At 42.2% G+C, this 21,250-nt stretch overlaps 1 protein-coding gene across 3 annotated transcripts in view; it reads right to left on the bottom strand.

The window, feature by feature from the left end:
* The window catches only part of PIP5K1B (phosphatidylinositol-4-phosphate 5-kinase type 1 beta), a 96,408-nt gene extending 83,872 nt beyond the window's left edge, over positions 1 to 12,536 (bottom strand). The window contains exons 1-3 of one of the 3 annotated variants that reach the window (XM_071424922.1): positions 12,246 to 12,536; positions 8,291 to 8,425; positions 7,692 to 7,787 (exon numbers count right to left, since the gene is read on the bottom strand). The gene's annotated coding sequence lies outside the window, so the exon portion shown is untranslated. The remainder of the gene's footprint in view (positions 1 to 7,691; positions 7,788 to 8,290; positions 8,426 to 12,245) is intronic. The other 2 variants (XM_071424921.1, XM_071424923.1) reach the window with 2 other exon arrangements.
* Between the last annotated feature and the right edge of the window lie 8,714 nt (positions 12,537 to 21,250).

Here is a 21,250-nt window from a genome sequence, read left to right as displayed (position 1 = left end):
TTATCACTTCATACCAAGTGAAGTGGAACTGTGGAATATCACCATTGGAACCAAGTGATCCAAGTGGTGATGCCTAAAATCACAAGCCAAGCAATATTAAGATGATAAAATGCATTTACCTTAAATGAAGGTCCTTCATAGAGCAAATATGGTGAAATGCACACATAATACAGGACCCTGACAATTTCATAAGTTTGAAAAAATTAGCATACTTAACAGAAATAATCCAATTAGAGGAATAGTTAATTAAGTTAATTAATTAATCACACTTTTGGTTCTGCCCCTACTTAAGCCCCCTCCACCTCCCCCAGCTGCTAACCACACATGTATTATGTCTATGATACATAGAGAAAATAATAATAATCTCCTTGGTTCACTATAGAGGCAAGATTAAAGATTCCAAGAAAATTAGCTTATTGTTCTAAAATCTAAGTGAAAGGGTAGGACAGTACTACCTAGACTACAGTTAGTTAAGGAGCTATATAACTTTGTAATAGTAGTCTACAGAGCTATGAATATATGGAAAATGTATAAAAAGCAAAAATCTTTTTGGCACCAGTGGTAAGATGCAAAGGGCAATTTTGAATTACAGATAGTTTGCACAGTGTATGTGCACAAAGTATAAGGAGTCAAGACGAGTGATGAGGGTAGCTGCACTTAGTAATTGTGCATATGTTCATGGCTGCTTACTAGTTAATAATTGACCTCCACATATGGTCACACATCTGTTTAAAAATTATCATTTTTACATCACAGGTAAATAAATTCAAGCACCAAAAAATATGAGGTAGGATTTTCCTATGATGCATAACTGCTTTGGGGCTGCACCAAAGTTACATTTTGATCACAAGTGCACTTAAACAACAGCAATCTTTCTTGTGCAAGTTCAAAGAAGAGTTCCTCAGAACTCAATTACTATCAGAATCCTTATACAACATTTCCTCTAGAGAAACTATGGTAAAGAGGGTACTGTTCTCAGATGATCAGTTTGATATGTCAATCCTCCATCATGTAGAACTTCTGTCACTTCTGTGACATAAAGCATAAAAAACAAGAAGCTGGGTAGGTTCAAACCAAAACTAGGAAAATACTTACTAACTCAGAAGTCAGTAACACACAACACACATTCTGTTAGGGCTTCAGTATGACAGACTTCAGATCCCAAAGAAATACAGCTAAATCTAGATGCTGGAACTCCCAGAGATTGAACATATAATGGCTCTTTTTTCCATTTTAAACTACACTTTTAATTATTTATATAGTAGGAAAATACTGCTAATGTACACTGCTGAAACACAGAGATAGCAATCTCCTTTCTTGGTGTTGCATTGTACATTTGTCTCACAATACTATCAGCCTTCCATAGCAAGCAGAATATCTATTAAAATTAGGAGTCAGACAAGCGCAAGTCACAGATTCCCCTTTAGAAACAAGCCTGTAAAGAAAAGTCAGAATACTAACCAGCAAAGCAATATAATTTAGTGACTTACTGGGCTGCAACTGAAAAGAGGAAGTGAATTGATCAGTTCAGCTGTTAGCAGAATGCAATGATCTCAAGCTGGGAACCAGTAACTCTGACGAGTAGTTTCAAATACATTTCCTCTTTTATCCCGAAGCTTTGCATGTTCACTTTTGTTAATAACAGCACAACAGGAAGGCCTCTGCTCACATAGTTATAACAATAATAACAACCTGGTCTGTTGAGGTAAGAAGGAAAAAATGAAGGAAACACTGCCCTCATTGCAGCCTGTATGTGCTGTAGATGACTCAAAGTGTTCATCTGCTGCTCAAAGCTTCTAGTTTTGCTACTCTGCTATAGAGAGGCAGTCAAATAACACAGACAGTCCTAGATGGGGTCTGCCTGTTAGTAGTAATACTTCAGACTCCAACATAAGTGTATGAAAAACACAACAAAAGTCTCACCTAGATAGACACCAACACACTACAAAACCCAGTATGTTCTCTGGCAGGATAGAAACCTAGAGAAAGAGAAGCAACCTTGCAAACACTAAACATAGGCCTGGGGCAGCCATACAAAACACCTAGTTCTGCTAGACATTCATATGTTTCTCGGCTATTTTGCATGAGAACACCACAGTACTGAATCTGCTCTTTCAGATGCAGACAATTAAAATATTTCTCCATGGACAGGTCAAAATTAGTTGCCCGTGTTCTACATAACTCCCAACAGAGAGCTTGGGACTGCACAGAGATGACAGTTTACAATACTCCAAGACTTAATTAAAAGCTTTGCAGGCTAACAAGTAGGACACTCCTCCTACTGTTGGAATCTTTTTTTGTCTTCAGAAACTTAAGCATAAGACTTTGAATAAGAAATATACTTAAAATGAAAAGCAGTATGTGAGCCATCTTAACCTAAATATTTATGGTTATAAACTACTCAAGCAATTTTGTATTCAGATGGTCAATTAAGACCATCTTCTAATTGGATGGATTGTTTTATTGAAGAGGTCTCAAACTCCTCCTTCTCATTATCAACACTAAAATTTTGCATTGTTTTGTCTAGTAATATCAGAATATTAGAAGATCTGTTAAAATTATACAGGTATTTGTGCTTCAATTTTAGGTAATTTTAATATCTTAGATTCCATTATTTGCACCCCATATAGTAACCTTTTGTGTGTTTTTCTGCCTAGAAAACAGACACATCTTTAAGAATGCCACCTCTGCCTTCTGCATGCACTAAGAATCATCACCCTGACAGGCCTGAAGATTAAAGTAGTCTCAGAAGCACCACATCTGCTTATATGCTAGCAGCACCACAAATTTCAGCAGAAGTCTAACAATCACAGGAAATGCGATCAGAAAGACTATGACCCTTTCTCATCCACATTCCCAGTGGAAAAAACTATTTCTAGTGGAAAGACCAGCAAAGCCTCTAAGCAAAGTAAGTTTCCAATTCAGATTTCTATTGCCCTTGAGAAATACACAATAATGCTCTTTCCATTGCTGTATTTAAGAGTCTACTACAGCAATCTATGAATAGCTGGCAAAAAAGTTTGTAGTGTAAACAAAAACTGATAACATTAAACATACAAGTATCATTATTTAACAAGATGACTTTGTTACATCATCATGTTTGTACTAAAAACAAAACCAGAAACTGTGGACTCCCATGAGAAGATTTACTGTTTTCTAGCCAGAAAGCTCTTCACAATACTTCCTTTGTTTTCATGTTGAACAAAGTGACTAAACTTGGTGGAAATCTCTTCCCTCTCAGGAGCTTCCATTACAACTTGGAATGTGAAAGTTTCTTTTCCTCAAAGTTGAGTGAGATGAAAAGAGCTAAAGTACCAGTCCCTCAAAGGCTTCTCTGTGTGCCAGCCTTCATGCAGACATGTATGACTGTCTCATACCTTATACAGTTACCACACTGACTTCCACATCACTCAAACTCAAGCAAAGACATGAGTTTTGGCAGAAGCCGTGAACGCAATTTTGTCATAGGGTGCACTCCTTCATGCAAGATAAGACACATGAGCCTTCTTCTTTGCAGGCAACTTGTTTAACCATAGAAACAACCACTGAATCTCTCTGCAGCCTGGTGACCAGGAGCTGGGTCAGCTGAGTAAGAGGCAATCTCCACACCAGACCATCCCCTCTCCTCAGTGAAGCTCACATTAAACATATCACAAAGAAATACAGAGATCCCAATCAGCACCCACAGGTGTGGATCTGCTGATAATGCATTGCACAATGAAGACAGTAAAAGTACTGTCTTTACCTTGACTCATACTCCAAAAGACTACACTGCATGGCAACCTCTCTTACAGCCTAGAAGGCAATTTTCACCCCTCCATCCTCAGATAAATCACTCCCAATATGGTCAGTCAACATACTAGGGAGAAAAGGCTGAATAGGACTATATATTTTCTTAGCAGTGTTTTGCCAGAATTATGCATACAGAAATATTTGTCTGTTCTGACAAATCAGTAACAAGTCTTCTCAAATTTGTAAAACCCTAGAGGAAGAGAGACACCAAAGACAAAGGATTACAACACAGCTGACTCATCCCTTGACAGAACTTTGAATGTCAATTTTGACACTAAAGTAACTAAGTAATACAGTGATCGAAAAAACTTAACTCAGACAGCACTAATGAAAATGAAGTTCAGTGTTCTTGTCTGAGATATGTTTGATTCTGTGTAGTGCTCCCTGCCAGACTCAACATGGCCATGACCTCAATGGCCACTGCATTTCTCCTGTCAAAAAGCTCTTACAACACATTAAGACCAAGATTTAAATTAGGTATAAAAAGGGAGAGCATCTGCAGACACCAGAAAATTATCTTAGCAGTAACCAGGATATCCCAGAATCTTACCATTTAGCTCAATCATACTTTGAAGATTTTCAGTATAGCTCTAATAGGAGCCCCACAAATTTCTCAACTCCCTTTTAATAATGCAGCTTTACATATTGGATTAGAGAAGGTACATAGCCATCAAGACTGTTCTTTTGACCCAAAATAAATATTTTCAATTATCTTCTAATTGGAGGTAGACAGAACTGGTAGCTGCAGTGGATTTTTACACTACCCAAATAAAAACTGGCTTCTTCCAAATTTTCTGGCTCACAAGTGTTTAAAATGTTTTACCAGCAACTGAGTTCACTTGGGTAAGAAAAAGACAAACAAAAAGCCCATATTTCCCAAATTTTGTAAGCCAGTAGATTACAAACTTCCCTCCAAATCACTAAGAGATCAGCAGAAATCTTCAGAAAACCAACTAAAGGTCATTTGACATGTAGCCCGTGGCCCTGTTACTGCCATTAGTAAGGAGAAAACCACAGTTTGAGATCTGCTATCTCATTCAGTTATGCCTCTTCATGAACTGGAAAAAAAAGAAAAAAAAGATTTGGGGAAGAAACAACAGTTTGTAATGAATTCAAGAGTAAACATTTACTGGCTCTCATGGGCCAGTGGCTAATGGCAGGAGACTTCACAAGATTTTCCATAACTAAATGGCAATGCCATTCTAGCACTGGGAAACTTTTCTACACATGCCAGTCAGCAAGAGCTGCTGACACAGACCAGAGGCCAGCACAGGCTGCCAGCCTCAGTACAGACCTGGGACTACCATCAGGCTGCTGCTGCTGGTATGTCCCTGCTCCCCCAGCTGCTGCTGTTGGGAATAGCTACACTGAGACCTGGAGAGTGACAGGCACACCCCTCCAACAATTAATCACAGAATCGTAGAATGGTTTGGATCGAAAGCATTCTTAAACATTATCTAGCTATAGCCCCACTAGCCACAGGCAGACCAGGTACACCTTCACCAGACCAGGTTGCTCAATGCCTCATCCAAGCTGGCCTTGAACACTTTCAGGGACAAAAAGTTTCCACTATTTCTCTGAACAACCTGTTCCCAAGTCTCATCACCCTCAAAGTACAGAATTTATTTGTAATATCTAATCTAAACCTATCCTCTTCAGTTTAAAGTCATTCCCCATTGTCGTATCACTAAATGACCTCATCAAGAGTCCCTCACCAACACTCTTACCCCCTTTAGGTATTGGAAGGCTGGTCTAAGGTCTCCCCAGAACCTTCTCTTTTTCAGGCTGAACATCCCCAGCTTGCTCAGCCTGTCTTCACAGTAGAGTTGTTCCAGCTGTTCCACATCATCTTCATGGCCCTCCTCACGACTCTCTCCAACAGGTCCATTTCCTTCCTGTGCTGGGACAAAGAGCTGGATGCAGCCCTGCAGCTGGAGTCTCACCAGAGCAGAGCAGAGGGGCAGTACCCCCTCCACTGCCCTGCTGCCCACGCTGCTTTGGATGCAGCCCAGGATGTGGCTGGGTCTCCAGGCTGCACGTGCACATTGCCCAGCCATGTCCAGCCTCTCATCAGCCAGCAACCCCAAGTCTTCTACACATGGCTGCTCTTTATCCATTCTTCTCCCAACCTGTATCTGTGCTTGGAATTGACACAACCTTCATGCAGGACCTACATGAGATCCACATAAGACTCTCAAGCCTGTCACAGTCCACTGGATGCCATCCCTGCCCTCCAGCACATTGACACCGCACAGTTTGGTGTTTTCAGCACAGCTGCTGAGGGTGCACTCCATCCCATGGTCCCTGTCACCAACAAAGCTGTTAAATATCTCTGCTCCCAATACCAGCCCCTGAGGACACCACTCACCACTGCCCTCCACTTGGACATTGAGCTATTGACCCCAACTCTTTCAGTGTGATCATCCAGCCAATTCCTCATCCAACAAGCTGTCCACCTGCCAAACCCATGTCTCTTCAGTTTAGAGACAAGGAACAGTGTCAGTGTTTTGTGTAAGTCCAGGTAGGTGGTGTCAGCTGCTCCTAACTACCAACTCTATAACCCTGTTATAGAAACCCATCAAATTTTTCAGGCACAGTTTGCCCTTACAGAAGCCATGTTGGCTGGCACCAAACATATCTTTATTTACTATGCACCAGAGCACATTTCCAGGAGGATCTCTGTCCTAATTTTGCTAGGCACATGATTGGCCTGTAGCTCCCCTGTAGTTAAGCCATCATCTAGCCACATGGATGTATCCTCTGCCATTTAGCTGATTCACACTGGTACTCAGGCCAAGAACTTCTTGTGAAAACAAACTCACCAGGAGAAAGAAAGCAAATTACTTTCCCAGATAGCAAAGAAGGGGAATCTCTTCACACAAGGAGAATCCAGTCCATTCACTCCCTTGGCATGCACTAATCTGACCATGGGCTTTGCTACAGAGTAGTAAAAGTAGCTAATTTTGCTACAAAGTAGCAGCAACAAGAGGAAAAACCGCCAGTGGGCACAGAAAGTGAGATTCAGGCCGGGGACAAGGCAACACCAAACTGTTAAAACCAAGCAACAAATTGGTCTCTTGACTAGATCAAATGAACACCAACAGCAATTTCACACACTCAATCATCTTCTCAAGAGCAAGAGAAACTATCAGGTCTCAGTTTATCAATTCCACTCCTCTTAGGCCTGTCGCCTGCCATTTACACTCCCCCACCGCACAGCCCCACAAATGCAGGTAGAACCTGCAAATTGCCCCAGCTAAACAGCCAGTTGAAAGACAGCTGCCCTTCACACTGGTTTCTTTTGTTCTTGCAAAGCTATTTTTAATTCAGATCCGTTCAGTGATCCGATATTATCACAAGGCCTTATCAACAGTTGTGCAACCACAGCCAAAAAAGTGGCAAACTGCCATAACAGTTGTAGCATTTTTAGTCAGCTTTGGTGCTGAAGGCAACATCTCATTAAACTGCACTGTTCACCAAGCTGTAATCTTAAATGGCAGCAGTTTTCTCCAGTTCAAGTGGCACAGTTAACTAAGTTTCTGAAGCTGTTAACAAGGCTTAATAACTGTCAACTAATGCAAATTGCACCAAGATTTCTATTGTGGAAGGATATTGATTTTAAGTATTTGTGCAATCAAAGGATCTTTGTATTTGTGTTCATAATGCATAATATAATTGTGGTCATAAACTAAAAGCTCCACAAAAGGACATCGAGATAGACTTTTCAATTTATATTTTCCCTTGCCAAAATACTGCCAAATTCTAAGTTTGCACAAAGATAAAAGGTGCCAAGTGGAACCTGATTCCAGAAGCCTGATAGTTTTGTTTTTTTTCATAGGATGAGTTTCATAATTCACAGTGAAATGGTCTCCTTTAGAAGAGAATAAAAATCATCTTACCAACACTGGGTCTTGATCTGCAGTCACACATTTCTTATACAACACTGAATGAATCTTTCAGCTCCTGTGTCTCAGCTCCAGGGTCTGTTGTCTGATCTTAAAGAGACATTTTAAAAGGTACATCACTATCTATAGAATTTAAAATACTGCAGTTACAAGCATCACATAAAAAAACAGAGGGTACCAAGCAGGAGGTGGGCCAGGTGGCACGCAATCACAAAATACATGAATCTTGAGCTAAAACAGCAATAAAAATGAGCACAGTTAATAAAATGGCCATCATCCAGCACCTGCTTTACTAGACAGAAGCATCCTATGACTACGCAAATGCACAGCATCACAAAAAATTTTCCAAGTAACTTAGTTTTTTTTATTATGATGCAGATCATAGCTGTGACACTCTGAAGCAACTATTGTGAGCTTATTCTTACTTAAAAATTTCATATTTCAAAATACAAAACACAAGCACATCTAGACAGCAGTGAAAATAAACAATGCACTTGCAACACTTGCAAGTTCCTTCTGCTTCACTGATGACAAATAAAACAGACCAGCTTTACTGAAAGGAGGAAATAGCAATAAATAGTTGTAAATTGTACCTTGCAACAGGTTGATATGGTTTTCCAGTCACTACTGGAGAACGAAGAAGGAACGTAAAAAAATGGAATTTCCAGTTCACTGAAGGAGGACTTCAAGTTTCTTGCTCACATGCGAGGAGAAAAGCTCTTTTGGAACTGTAAAAATGTGAAGAATAACACAACACACGTGACCACATAACCACAACAGGAACCTGCAGCAAATTACATACTTGATCTATTTGAGGAAAATAAAATTCAGAGTATCAGTGGTGACAATACTACAAATACTGACAGTACAAAACTGATTCAAATACAAATTACACTTAGAGAAGGAATGGTCAAAACTGTACCTAGCACTGCATGGCAGGATGCCCAGCAAAGAAGACGTGAAGACAATGATCCCAATTCCCACTTGCTACGCCAGCGAAGACTTAACTTGAAAAAGCATTCCATTGCAGTTAACTTGTGTAGAGCTTGCTATTATCTAATATGGGGTTTTAATCAATAAAACACATATCCAACTGCTCATCAATATACTCCTAAATGAACATTTTATTTTGCCTGATCATTGAAGTTTGCTTTTTACCTTCTACAATATATAAATTTCAAATATGGCATCACATAACTACAAGCACTAGAATCATAGAATCATTTAGGTTGGAAAAGATACTTAGGGTCATAGCTGTTAGCCTGACTGTGCCAGGTCCACCACTGGTCCATGTCTACCCATCTTTTGAATGTGTCCAGGCATGATGATTCAGTTACTCCCCTGGGCACTCCTCTCCAACATCTGACCACCCTTCCCATGAAGAAATTTTTCCTAATACCTTATCTAAACCTTCCTTAGTGCAGCTTAAGGCCTTTTCCTCTTGCCCAATTGTTACCTGGGAGAATAGAATGACCCCTACTTAGCTACATCCTACTTTCAGCCTCCCTTGCACTCCCCTGATCTTCCTTTTCTCCAGACTGAACAACCCCACCTCCCTCAACCACTTCTCACAGGACTTGTGCTCCAGACCTTTCCCCAGCTCCATTGCCTTCTGTGGACACCCTCCAGCGTCTCAACGTCTGTCCTGCAGTGAGGGGCCCAGAACCGAGCACAGGATTTGAGGTGTGGCCTCACCACTGCTGAGTAGAGGAGGACAATCCCTGCCCTGGTCTTGCTGGCCACACTATTGTTGGTACAGGCCAGGATGCCAGGAGCCTTCTTGGCCTCCCAGACACACACTGGCTCATGTTCAGCTGTTGTTGACCAGCATTTCCAGGCCCTTTTCCATTGGGCCTCTTTCCAGCCACTCTGCACCAACCTGTAGCACTCAATGGAGCTGTTGTGACCCAAGTGCAGGGCCTGGTATGGCACGTTGAACCTCATACCCCTGCCTTGCCCACCAATCCAGCCTGTCCAGATCCCTCTGCAGAACCTTCCTACCTTCAAGCCGATCAAAACTCCTGCCCCACTTGGTGTTGCCTGCAAACTTACTGAGGGTATACTCAATCCTCTCATCCAGATCACCAATAAAAACCTTAAACATTGACTGAGCTCTGGGAAACATCTCTTGTGACCAGCCACCAGCTGGATGTAATTCCATTTACCACCACTGTCTGAGCCTGGACATCAAGCCAGTAGTTTTAACCAGCAGAGAGGACAGCTGGAAAAGCCATGGGTTGCCAGCTTCTCCAGGAGAATGCTGTGGGAGACAGTACCAAAGGCTTCAGTAAAGTCCAGGTAGCCTACATCCATAGCCTTTCCCTTATCCACTAAGCAGGTTACCTCCTCACAGGAGGTGGTCACATAACAAAAGCAATCACACTGCAACACCAACAAGTACACATTCTTCAATCACTGTGTAAGACAAACCTTTAGGCAGGCTCTCAGCAATTGCTAGCACAGCACTGTATTGTGCAGGGTGCTGAAAAGGGCATAGAAGCTGTGCCAGCCCTTATCTACCCTTAAAACCAAATGTGAGCTGGGGGGAAAGGGGGAGGCAGTGCCTTGTAACCAGCTGCCCAAGGAAAGGTTGTTGCCAGTTTCTACTCCAAAGTAGCCAAGAATGCTAACGCACCTAACGTGCCTTGGTTACACAGAATATAAACACACTGATTAGGTACAGTATGTTCAGGACTGGAAGAATCAGTTAGCACACTTTCAACAGCACATGGAGCACATTACATGACCACAGAGAAAGCAGTTTTTATAGTTTCTAGCCCATTCTACTGGTGTCAAAAGTAAAAGAAAAATACCTTTTAGCTCCCTACAGGCTAGACAAGAAAGAGAGAAATCAACACCATTCCACAAACACACCTTATTAGAGTAAAACATGTGACCAAATGCTTATTCTTAGGCACATGTTTCAATTCTTCCAATATCAAGAATATCCAAACATATAACGAAAGACACCCTTTAACTATTGCCCAATGAATTTGGAGAAAGAGACCTCCTGCTGCTTGTAATGGCTTAAGGATTGATTCCCAGACTTAGAATTAGTATCAACTCCTTGTTTTATCTAATTGCAGGAAAGGAAGAATCAAGGAAAGAATGTAATGCAGTAAAATAAAAATAATTAGGAGGAACATATTTACGGTCCTGTTTTATTTTCGCCCAATAAATTATTTATTAGACACTGATCTTTAAAAGCAAAAGAGATTTGAATAACTGTGTTAAATTTTGGTTTTTCTGAATCAGTTTTGAAATGGCTGTAAGCAAAAAACCCAATAGATTATGGAGAGGAAAAAAAATTTGGGTGGAGAAAGAGGTGACCAATTAAGTATTATTATAGGTTTTGGAAGAGTCAGAGTAACAACTACATTAGGCATTCATCAGAACATGTATTCTCAACTTTGAAGATGGAAGAATTTTGAGACACGATTTAATGAACTTCATTATAAGCATCTCAACAGTAATAAACCATGAGATAAACATCCTATAAATTTACATTGCTACATAAAAAAGTCCAGTGGGTGCTACAATACACATTCATAAATTTCAGAACTGTCAATTCTCCTAAGCTTCATTTTAAGAAGAATTTCTATGGTTTTAACATTGACCTAAGCCCTCTTCGCCTTACATTATCCAAATGTTAGTGTCAAATCATCTACACAAATACACAACTCTCTAACAAAATAAAAGGAACAAGCTCTCTGTTTCTTCACCTTAAGCAATATCCTTTCAGAAGTAATATGAAGCAAGTCTATTTACATTTCCTCAGGGAAAGATAACAACACCAACACCAAGTTTCCCTAAAGTAATAGTATGTACCATAGCTTAGCTTTTAAGAGGCAGCATTAAAGAGAAAAGAGGGAGGCAGAGGATAACCCAAAAACCTATGATCACCTAAGCAGGGTGTTGGAGAGATTGCTATTTTACAGAAGACACTTTATGGTACTAACACGTAAGTTTACTATTTAAGGACCTTCCTGCTATCGGGCTCTATTCAGCAAAACCAGCCTCTTGTGCAGAGAAGTCCCAGTCCAGCCCCGCTCTCCCTCCAGCGCCCAGCCGGACCTCCACGGGGATCGCTGCGTGCACCTGGAAAAGCCCGTTTAGCTGCAGCAAAGTCCAATCCCGAAATGGCCAGCGCCTTAGACACGCAGGAACCCACCTCCCACCGTTCCCCCACATGCTGCTGGGTGCTCTTTTTCCTTAAAGTGCTTCAACCCCACAATTAAGAGACTTAAAAGTCCGTGGAAGTTTACAGACAAATCTCCCCCCTCCCAAAACGAAGACAGACAGACACACACACACGCACATACACATACACAGCACAGGAACGAGACACGCTTTCCGCCGGTCCCTCAGGGCCCGGGTGCCGGCGGGGCTCCCGGCGGGGACAGGGACCCGCCGCCCCCGGCGCGGCTCAGCACTCGCCCCAGCCCGGCTCGGGGGCCCCGCCGGTCTCCGCCCTGCGCCGCCCGCCTTCCCCCCAGCCCTTCTCCCTGCAGCCGAACTGGACAGCAATAAAAACATAATCAGACTAACCCGGAGAGCCCGCGCCGCAGTCCCTGGGCACGCCGCGCCCGCCCGCCCGTCCGCAGCCGGGGACACACGGCGGGGCAGGGCAGGGCAGGGCAGGGCAGGGCAGGGCAAGCTCCGCGCTGCCCGCGGCCAGACCGGGACGGGCACCGCTCCTGCGGGGCGGCCCCTCGCCGCCGGCGCCCCGCCGAGCACCCGAGGCCGGAGAGGGCACCGAGCTGCCGCCCCCGGCGCTGCCGGCCGGCACTGCCGCGCTCGCTCACCTCCAGCGCAGAAGACGGCGGGAGGCGGGGCCGCGGCACGGCTCCTCCCGCCATCAGCTCCTCCCTCCCGCCCGTGCCGGGGCCCGGCGGCGGGACCGCTCGGTGGGCGTTCGGCCAGGCCTCCCCGCCCGAGCCCCGGCCACTTCCCCTCGCCCTGCGGATGAGGGCGCTCTGGGAGCTCTTTGCGGCACAGCCCGGGTGAGCAGCTGGGCTCTGTGGTCCCAGGTCCGCGGGAGACGCGTTTGGAGGGGCTGTGAGGGCTGCGCGCCGCTCTGAGGCCGTGCGAGGCTGCGGTGCTGCACCGAGAGTGACGGCCCCTGTTGGCCTCTTTGTGACAGGGGGCTCTGGCTCCACTGCTCACACTAAGAAGTTTCTCCCTGACTAAATTTCCTCTCGTTCAATTTGTACTCATTAGTCTTCGTCTTAGCTCTCTCTTCATGACCAAGAGTTCATCTCCAGCTTCCCTGAAGGCCCCCTTCAGATACTGGAAGGTTGCTATGGAATCTCCATGCAACCTTCTCTCTTGCAGGCTGAGCAGCTCGAGCTTTCTCAGCATGTCTTAGCCCCTGTTCTCAACCCCTGTTCAGGGCTGAGCCTTTCGGCCTGGACCAGAGGTCAGGATCAGAGGAGCAGGTCACCTTCCTTGCCTCTCATTTTGTTTCTCCTCATTTGTCACATTTGAGCTCCAAATTCTGTGTCTCATATAAAACTGCTTTCTGGGCCAGCCACCAGCAGACATGCGCCCTGATCAGGACCACTGGCATCATCCACCTGGTCATTCCTATCATGCAGAGAATGCAAAAATTCCAGATTGTTAATTCCCCCAACATGTACTTTCCATATTAAGTTTTTCAGGCCTCAGGAAAAAACTGGGGGGGGGGGAAGAATTGAGGAGGACAGTGAGGAAGGCTATAAATCAGTGTAAATGAATGACTGTGGAAAGGAAGCTGTGAGAAAAAATGTGCAAAGATTTCCTGCTGATGAAAATGGGAGGTTACTGGGACTTCATCTGCAACACTGCTGCATGCAAGAAAATGTCACTCCTACAGGGCCCTGGGCCCTTCTCAGGGAGCAGAGTGCTGGAGCTGAATTCCTGCTGTGTGAAGCAAGTCTGCACAGTTGACTGCCTGCTTGCTGCTTGAGAATGGTTAAGAACTGTAAGCTGCTCAAGACCTTTTTGTTCCTGGTAGAATGGACTACTCCCAAGCTACACAACATGAGTGCATAATAGCTCTGCATTTATAGCTGTAATTGCTGATATCGGACAGGCTGACTCATGCACATTGAATTCCAAGTGCAGAAGGAACTATTGTGTGCCCGTGTGTGTTAAAAGAAGAAATAACACCGCATTTCAATGTTCTGCTTCCATTTTTCTTCCATTTTGTTTAAGGTCCTTACTTCACTCCAGTTTTTATCTTCCATGATATTTATAAAACAACTTTGTCACATGTTTACTCAAACCTATGTGCAACAGTCGCACCACTTAGAGACTGTGGCTGCCCTAGGTCAGAGCCGCAAGAGAGATCCCTGTTAAACTAGCTTCATCCACTGATGCTTCAGTTTCTGCTTTTCACAGCAGTAGGAGTACAGTGGCTCATATACACTGCAGTCAGATGTGCCATCTGGCTCAGCTCTGAATCTTTAGAGTGGTTGGCATTTTGTTTAATGTATTCAGAATCTGCAGCTTTAACTAGCTTCAAATAGAAAAATGGAAGATGAAAATAATCTAATACTATCAAGACTTCTCAAAATTTCCTTTCAGATTTTTAAAGTAAACTGCTTCATTGTTGTAGTGTGTTTTTATACTTTGTAATATTTTGAAGTAGTTTTGTTTTGTATCCCCTTATTTTTCCCAAATGGTTTATCCCAAACTGTACCCCCCTCCCTTTACCTGTGTTATCCCTCTCCCGGGATGAGATCATCCCCAAACCCCCACCCTGGCTCTCTGTCAATCACTCAGCATCCCATCCCTCCATCCAGAAGTTTCGGTCCAGTTTGTCGAGTGATTAGCCAGAGGCTGGGAGTCAGCCCCCCAAGCCTTGCCCCATACGCTGTCCTATATGTCTATCCCCCAGCACCCATCCCTTAGGGTCACTCATTGGTTGGTAAAATGTTATCTACTTTTGGTTTCCACCTCCCTTTAAATGTGACCTTGGCACATCTCCCGGGGCTCTCGGCAGGAGGCCCCCTGAGGTGCAGGAGCTCCTTTGGGATCCTAATAAAACCTTGGATTAACCCCTGCTAAGAGTCGGCCCTTTCTCTACTACCGATGTCTCTGGTGTCTCTTGTGCTGCAAAGGCGCCCAGCCCAGGTGCCCTCAGCACCCTCGGGGCACACACAGACAGTGTCTCCCTGCTGTCAGCCCAGGTGCCCTCAGTACCCTCGGGGCACACACAGACAGTGTCTCCCTGCTGTCAGCCCAGGTGCCCTCAGTACCCTCGGGGCACACACAGAGAGTGTCTCCCTGCCAGCCCAGGTGCCCTCAGCACCCTCGGGGCACACACAGACAGTGTCTCCCTGCCAGCCCAGGTGCCCTCAGCACCCTCGGGGCACACACACACAGTGTCTCCCCGCTGTGTCAGGGCTGCCCCCCGGTGTCTGCCGACTCGGGACTGGCCCAGGGCTCCTGAGAGGCTCGCAGAGGGACCGAGACACTTCATATTATATTTCACCTCGGTGGGCAGGACTAAACTGTCTTACAGAACTCTTGCAGAGGAAGTTTTAAGAACTGCAGATAGTGGTGACACTGGTTATATATGACGAACAGGGAACACTGAGTCACAGTCCCAGGCCCTGTTCCAAGAGTGAGCAGACCCCCTGACTACTCTACTTTCGAAAAAGCATCCTAAAGCAAGAGAAAATGTCTTCTTTCTTCTTTGTGCTGAACCAAACAAGTACCCAAACATTTTTTTTCCACTCCTGCATATACTCTCTAACGGTACTATATGATATAAGTAAACTCTCAGTAAATGACAAGTAATGTATCTCATTTACCATGTTTTTCTTCTCACACTCCCAGGGTCTCCTCATAGTGCCCTGGGGTCTGCCAGCTATGTGCAGGTGTACAAAAATGAGACAGATGGGACTGGAGTTGCCACTAGTTGTGGTACTAGATTGCTTGTTACAATCTAATTTTCTACAATTATCATTTTAGTAGATTGCCCTCATCATGGTTTATGTCCAGCTGGTAACCAAGTGCAACTCACTCACTGTCCCTTGGGGTAGGAGGGGGGACAGAACCAGAAAAGTAAAAGTAAGAACACTTTGAGGTAAGGACAGTTTCATAGGTAAAGCAAAAGCCATGCATGCAATCAAAGCAAGACAAGAAATGCACTCATTTCCCATAGGCAGACAAGTGTTAAACAATCCCAGAAAAACAGGGCTTAGTCAGGTGTAACACTGACTTGGGAAGACAAACACCATCACACTCAATATCCCAGGTCCTTCCCCCTTCTTCCCCCGGCTTTATAAGCCGAGTGTGACACCATGGTATATTGAATCCCTTGGGTCAGTGGTCCCAACTGTGTCCCCTCCTAGCTTCTTGTGCACCCTGTTGGTGGGGTCCCTTGAGGAGCAATAAAGGTCTTGATGCTGTCTAAACGCTGCTCCGTGGTAACAAAAACATCCCTGAGTTATCAACACTTGTTTCCAGCACAAATCTAACTACTGTAAAGAACATTATCCCTTCCCCAGATAAAATTCAATACTGAATTCCATGTAATGCTGCTTATAGCATACAAGCTAGTGAGGTAACTGCAGAAAATCTGGAGCTTTAGGGGTAGTCAAACACATTTTTCTTTTTTGTATAATCACTGTTCAATGGGATTGATGATGATGTTTATACAGAGGACATTTATGACATTCCATACCAATGTATTTATTCACAAAATATCTGAGATGGGAAAGCTACTATTATTTACTTTTATATATGTGTGATTGAAGGCATGTATTAACAATATACTGAAGTCAGTTTTAAGACTCATAGTTCTAGATCAAAAACGCTGTGGCAGAGTGATGATCTGGTATAAACACGTTTTTCGGGTTGAGTTTCTTTCAGACAATTCATAGGAATTAGTTTTATGCTGATGAGTTTTTTACTTTACAACTTACATTCTTGGTGGTGTGGGGAGAAGTCTAATTGTATGTCATGCCTACGCCAGAACAAGTTTATGCTACCAGGAGAGCCAGAGGTGCACAGCTCCACTGGATGAATTTTGATGAAACCATCAGTAGTTGCAGCTGGATCATTTTGCCAATGCAGAATATTTAAGATTTTTCTTACATCTTCACTTTGTCAAAACTTTTGCATAAGAATGGCAGTACAGAGTGCTCAGTCACTGCAGGATACTAAAGTTCTAGTTATCTCCACCAGAGGAGTGAGATCAGATAATCCAAGTAATTTTTTTGTCTTGCCATCCTTGCCATGCTGATCTGAGCTACTAACTGTGGAAGTTCAGAGTACAGAGTCCAGCATACACACAGATAATATTTTAGGCCCACATTGGTAATGTCATTTTTACTTTCCTTTGGTTTTACATATCTGGTAAGCATGAACCAATGTTTGAAGGAGTGTTATAAAATTACACTTAGGAAGATCTACTTTTTCAGACTTAAAAAAAAATAAAATTCAGAAACAATTTCTAGAAATCTGCAAATGCAGTAAGAGCTGCTGCTTAGAGTCTTCTGAGTAGCAGTGGGTAATGAAACCTTTTGCTTCAAAAGTCTCTCTCCAGAATATGACTTATGCAGGAGGTAAAATTTAGCATGCTGTTTCAAGACAGACAGTGATGTGTTAATTTGGTGAGATTTTTTTTCCCTATAAATGTAAAGAACTACAAAGACTTCTATTTCTTCTCTTAATTAAAATAAGCAATTTTCTTTACTATGTTTCTCTCTCACCACAAACAAGCAAGATATATTAAAAACCAAAACCACATAGTTTTCCACTTCTGCTGATTTGATCAGCTTATGAATACAATAAAAGGGTATATATTAAAATAATATTGAGCATGCTCATTAAGGATACATTTTAGAGGGGATTAAAAGTATTAGTTTCTTATATTTGTCTGGACATTTCCAAGGACAAGGAAAATCCAAGGACATTTTCTCCTTTCTGTCTAGTAATTACAGATTTATATTATTACATACTATACGTCATATCAGAATGTCAGCACTAAGCCTGCGTTTTTTTGTTTACTGAAAACAAAGCAGGAGGCAAAGCCTTTTAAAATGGTCCTTAATGCTTTTAAGAGAACACACCTTATTTGATAGGGATTACTGAGACTTCTGATGACTGCTTTCAGGTGATAATGAATCTCTGGTAGCTAAGAACTGATTGCTTGTGCCAGCCTACCCTCCCACAGTTTTCTTTTTAATTTGCTTTTTTTTTACTCCACAAGCAATGTAGATAACTGAGCAGAACTAGGCACTCAGTTTTGCTGTAGAAATCAGAGAGCTCTTCATACAGCTGAGCCACAATCATTTAGACAACTTCTGTCTACAAGTTGACAAATCTATCATCCTGATCTCTTCTGTTGAGCAAAACTATCATCTTTTTACTGTTGGCATTATTATTCTAAACAGAACAGGTGTGCTTTTCTGAAAGATGGGAAACTGTTTCCTTCCGGAATCACTTTCTTCAGCTTTTGGTGCAACTAACATTACAACTAGATTCAGTATTTCTGGATTCCTCACTCATGACTCCATCATTTTAGCCACCTGCATATCCCTGCACTTGTGCTTAATGAACTTTATGAACAGTTCTGGAGTAAGCTGTATTTTTTTGATTTTTCTTGTAACTGTGAGGTTCCAGAGCATACTAACCACTTGCAGGCAGGACTTCTAGTCTGAGTGTTGCCATTATTTCCTGTTTTCCTGAAGAATATCACATAATCTAAGATAGGTTCACGAAGAAATTTGTATGTAAGACAAAAGAGGTTGTAAAAACTTTCTGAAGGTAAAAAAGAGAGAAGCATCTGCATAAGTTAAAATTCCAGCACTGCCAAATGGAGAGCATACAAAGTTCTGGCAGTTAATTAGTTATATTTGCTGGAAAACTGAACAGCGTTGAGCTCTCCTAGCTATCAAAAGCTAGATGACATTGGTTCTGTTTCCCAGCTCAGGGCATGCACCCGAAGTGATTGAATCACTAGAAATTCCTGTGGAATAAGAGTAATAGATAAATTCTAAACCAGTCCTTCATTTGCTGCTAGTTTCATTGCTTAGCGTACATAGATGCAAACTGGTTCAGAGAAAGGGAAGAGATAACTAAAATGTTAGAGTAAATGTTGTCTGAATGTTTTATTGACTAGTCTTCTAGTTTCATGCTCTTTAAAGTAACAGTGTAATGACTGTAGAAATATCATTTTAGATGAAAGGATGATTTGAACTCACCTTTTTAAAATAAAATCAGATTTAAAATGATATTGCATTTATAAAGGTTTTACATGTTCACTAGTTATACAGTAATTATTTCACAAAATTTGCATTATTTGGAGTATAAGAATTCTGCTTCATATCTGAAGTAATCTGGAAAATGGAATTTAGAATATGTGTTTGCATCTTTAAATTCTACTAAATGTATTATGATGCAAACCAACCAACCAACCAACCAACCAACCAATGAAAAGCAGGTATTGGCCTGTAGCATGTACCCTGCAGACTTTGTCTGGTTTTTTTGGCTTTCTCCTTCTCAAAGTGGTGTTTCCTCTTAAAGGCAGTGAATTGAAGTATGGTGGTCTGAGTGCATGCTTCAGGTTTCCCTGAAAATGAAATATAAAACCCATTTTACTACCTAGTGGAGCAAGACTGTCTTTCAGGGGAATCAAATGCCAGTGCAAGATCTTCCATGTAGAGAAATGCTTTCTCCCATGCTTGGGATTCTACCCCCTCTGATAGTGAATCATTTGGTTTTAGTCTCTCAGTGCTGTTTTATGTTTTTCTATTTAAAGAGTATCTAATCTTTAGAGAAATATGTACTCAAGATTTATGTCAGAGAGCTTAATCATGACATGCAATGCACTTTCAGTGGCTGTTAGCACCATTTAACTGATAAAATCCTGCTCTTGAGGTACACATGTATGCAAAGCTGTGCTTACATATATGGCAGAGAGGAAGAAAATTCAGTTTTAAGAGTATTCAGAAGTGGATTGCTCAGATACCAGTAAATTTTCTTACTATTTCAAAACATAAAAATGTTTTTACAATTACATGCAAGTTCTATGGCACTTATTTCAGAAATACGTTCAAAGTGTGAGTCTTTATCAGTTAGTACCAGGACTAGAAAGTATTTCTTTATTCCCTAGCTAAACAGAAGTTCTAAACCGTGAGACATATCCTCCACTGGACAGAGGTAGAGACCAAGCCCACATGTATTTTTTCTTCCAGACACATTCCTTTAGAGGTGCACAGAAACAGGGTCACAGTGTATTTCTATTGCTATATCACATCATCATATTGGAGAGCAAATGTTGGTACACTGTATTCCTGTGCTAAGGCTATCTCCTGTCTCTGTGGGCCAGCACTGTTGGTGCTGTGCAAATACACTGAAGGGAACTCTGGTGCCAGATACAGCAGAGTCACAGGCAGCTGAACCGGCCCAGGCCAAGGATGATCCTACACAGGTAGGGTTCCAAATGCGATGTCTCTCAGCACTACCTGTAAATCGTGATAATTACTTTGCTAACACTGCATGAGATGCTGTATTAGGCCTTGTGAGCAATCAAGTAAATGTTCTGTAGTTAGCAAGCTACTGCTTCTAAATCTGTGGAAAATGCTAAAAAAAAGGTGTTGGTAATTGTTTCCAGTCGCAAAAGAAAGAAAAAAATAATAAGCATAGCAGAACAGAGAGAACCAGAGGCATGTGAAATACGTTTGTAAGAATTCAGAATTCCTTCTCTGCCTCTGGATAAAACTGACCATATTCAGGAAAATTTGTTTCAGAGTGTCTAAATCTTCTTTTTACTCCATCCATTGAAACTGTGTATCTGGAAAACATCTTGCTACTGTTCTATTATTCGGTGATCTCCGTGCATTCAGAACTTGGTGTTTGAACAGAAGACTGTCAAAGGTAATGGGACTAAAATGCTGAAAATGTGTCTCTATGCTAAAGTCATCAAAGATCTATGGATAAAATTTTGACTATATGTTCCTGAGTTGCACACATGACCTAATTGCTAGGTTTTACCGTACTTCTGATTGGGATATCTCCTGAAAACACTGGAATGGGATTACGTTAGAATGTTAGATTATGTTTAGGTTATGTCAGAAAATTTTTTTCTCTTTAACCTGTTGCTTTTGCTGTAGATAATGGTATCATTTTAGACTGAACATTTCTGCTGAGCTTTTCCATGTAATCACTCTTTATTGGTATTCATATGCTATTTATGAACAACTTTTAGAGAAAAGAAACATTGAAATGCAGAGAAAAGTTCAAATTTTGTTTCATTTACACTCATGACACTCTGTAGCCTAAAATTGAAGATGAATTTGAAAAAGTGGCCAGGAAAAATTAATGGCGAATAGGTCTGCATGTCTAAAAATCAGATATCCTTCACCTGAAATCACCTGGCTATGAAAACACCTGCTCCATTTATTGAAAAAAAGAAAACAGGCTAGACTGACATTCTTGTTAGTGCTTTTGCTTTCCAAACTTAATTTGAGTTCTTCATTCACTAAAAGAAAACTTGTCTTCATTTGGTGTGAATTATACCATTGGGAGAAAAGAGCAGCCAAAACAGTAAGACAAAA

The sequence above is a fragment of the Agelaius tricolor genome, unplaced genomic scaffold (assembly GCF_023055355.1).
Source record: "Agelaius tricolor isolate 1412-34295 unplaced genomic scaffold, bAgeTri1.0.p SCAF_4, whole genome shotgun sequence".
NCBI lineage: Eukaryota > Metazoa > Chordata > Aves > Passeriformes > Icteridae > Agelaius > Agelaius tricolor.
The sequence above is the reverse complement of the archived record's forward strand: the minus strand, read 5'-3'. Positions and strand labels throughout refer to the sequence as shown.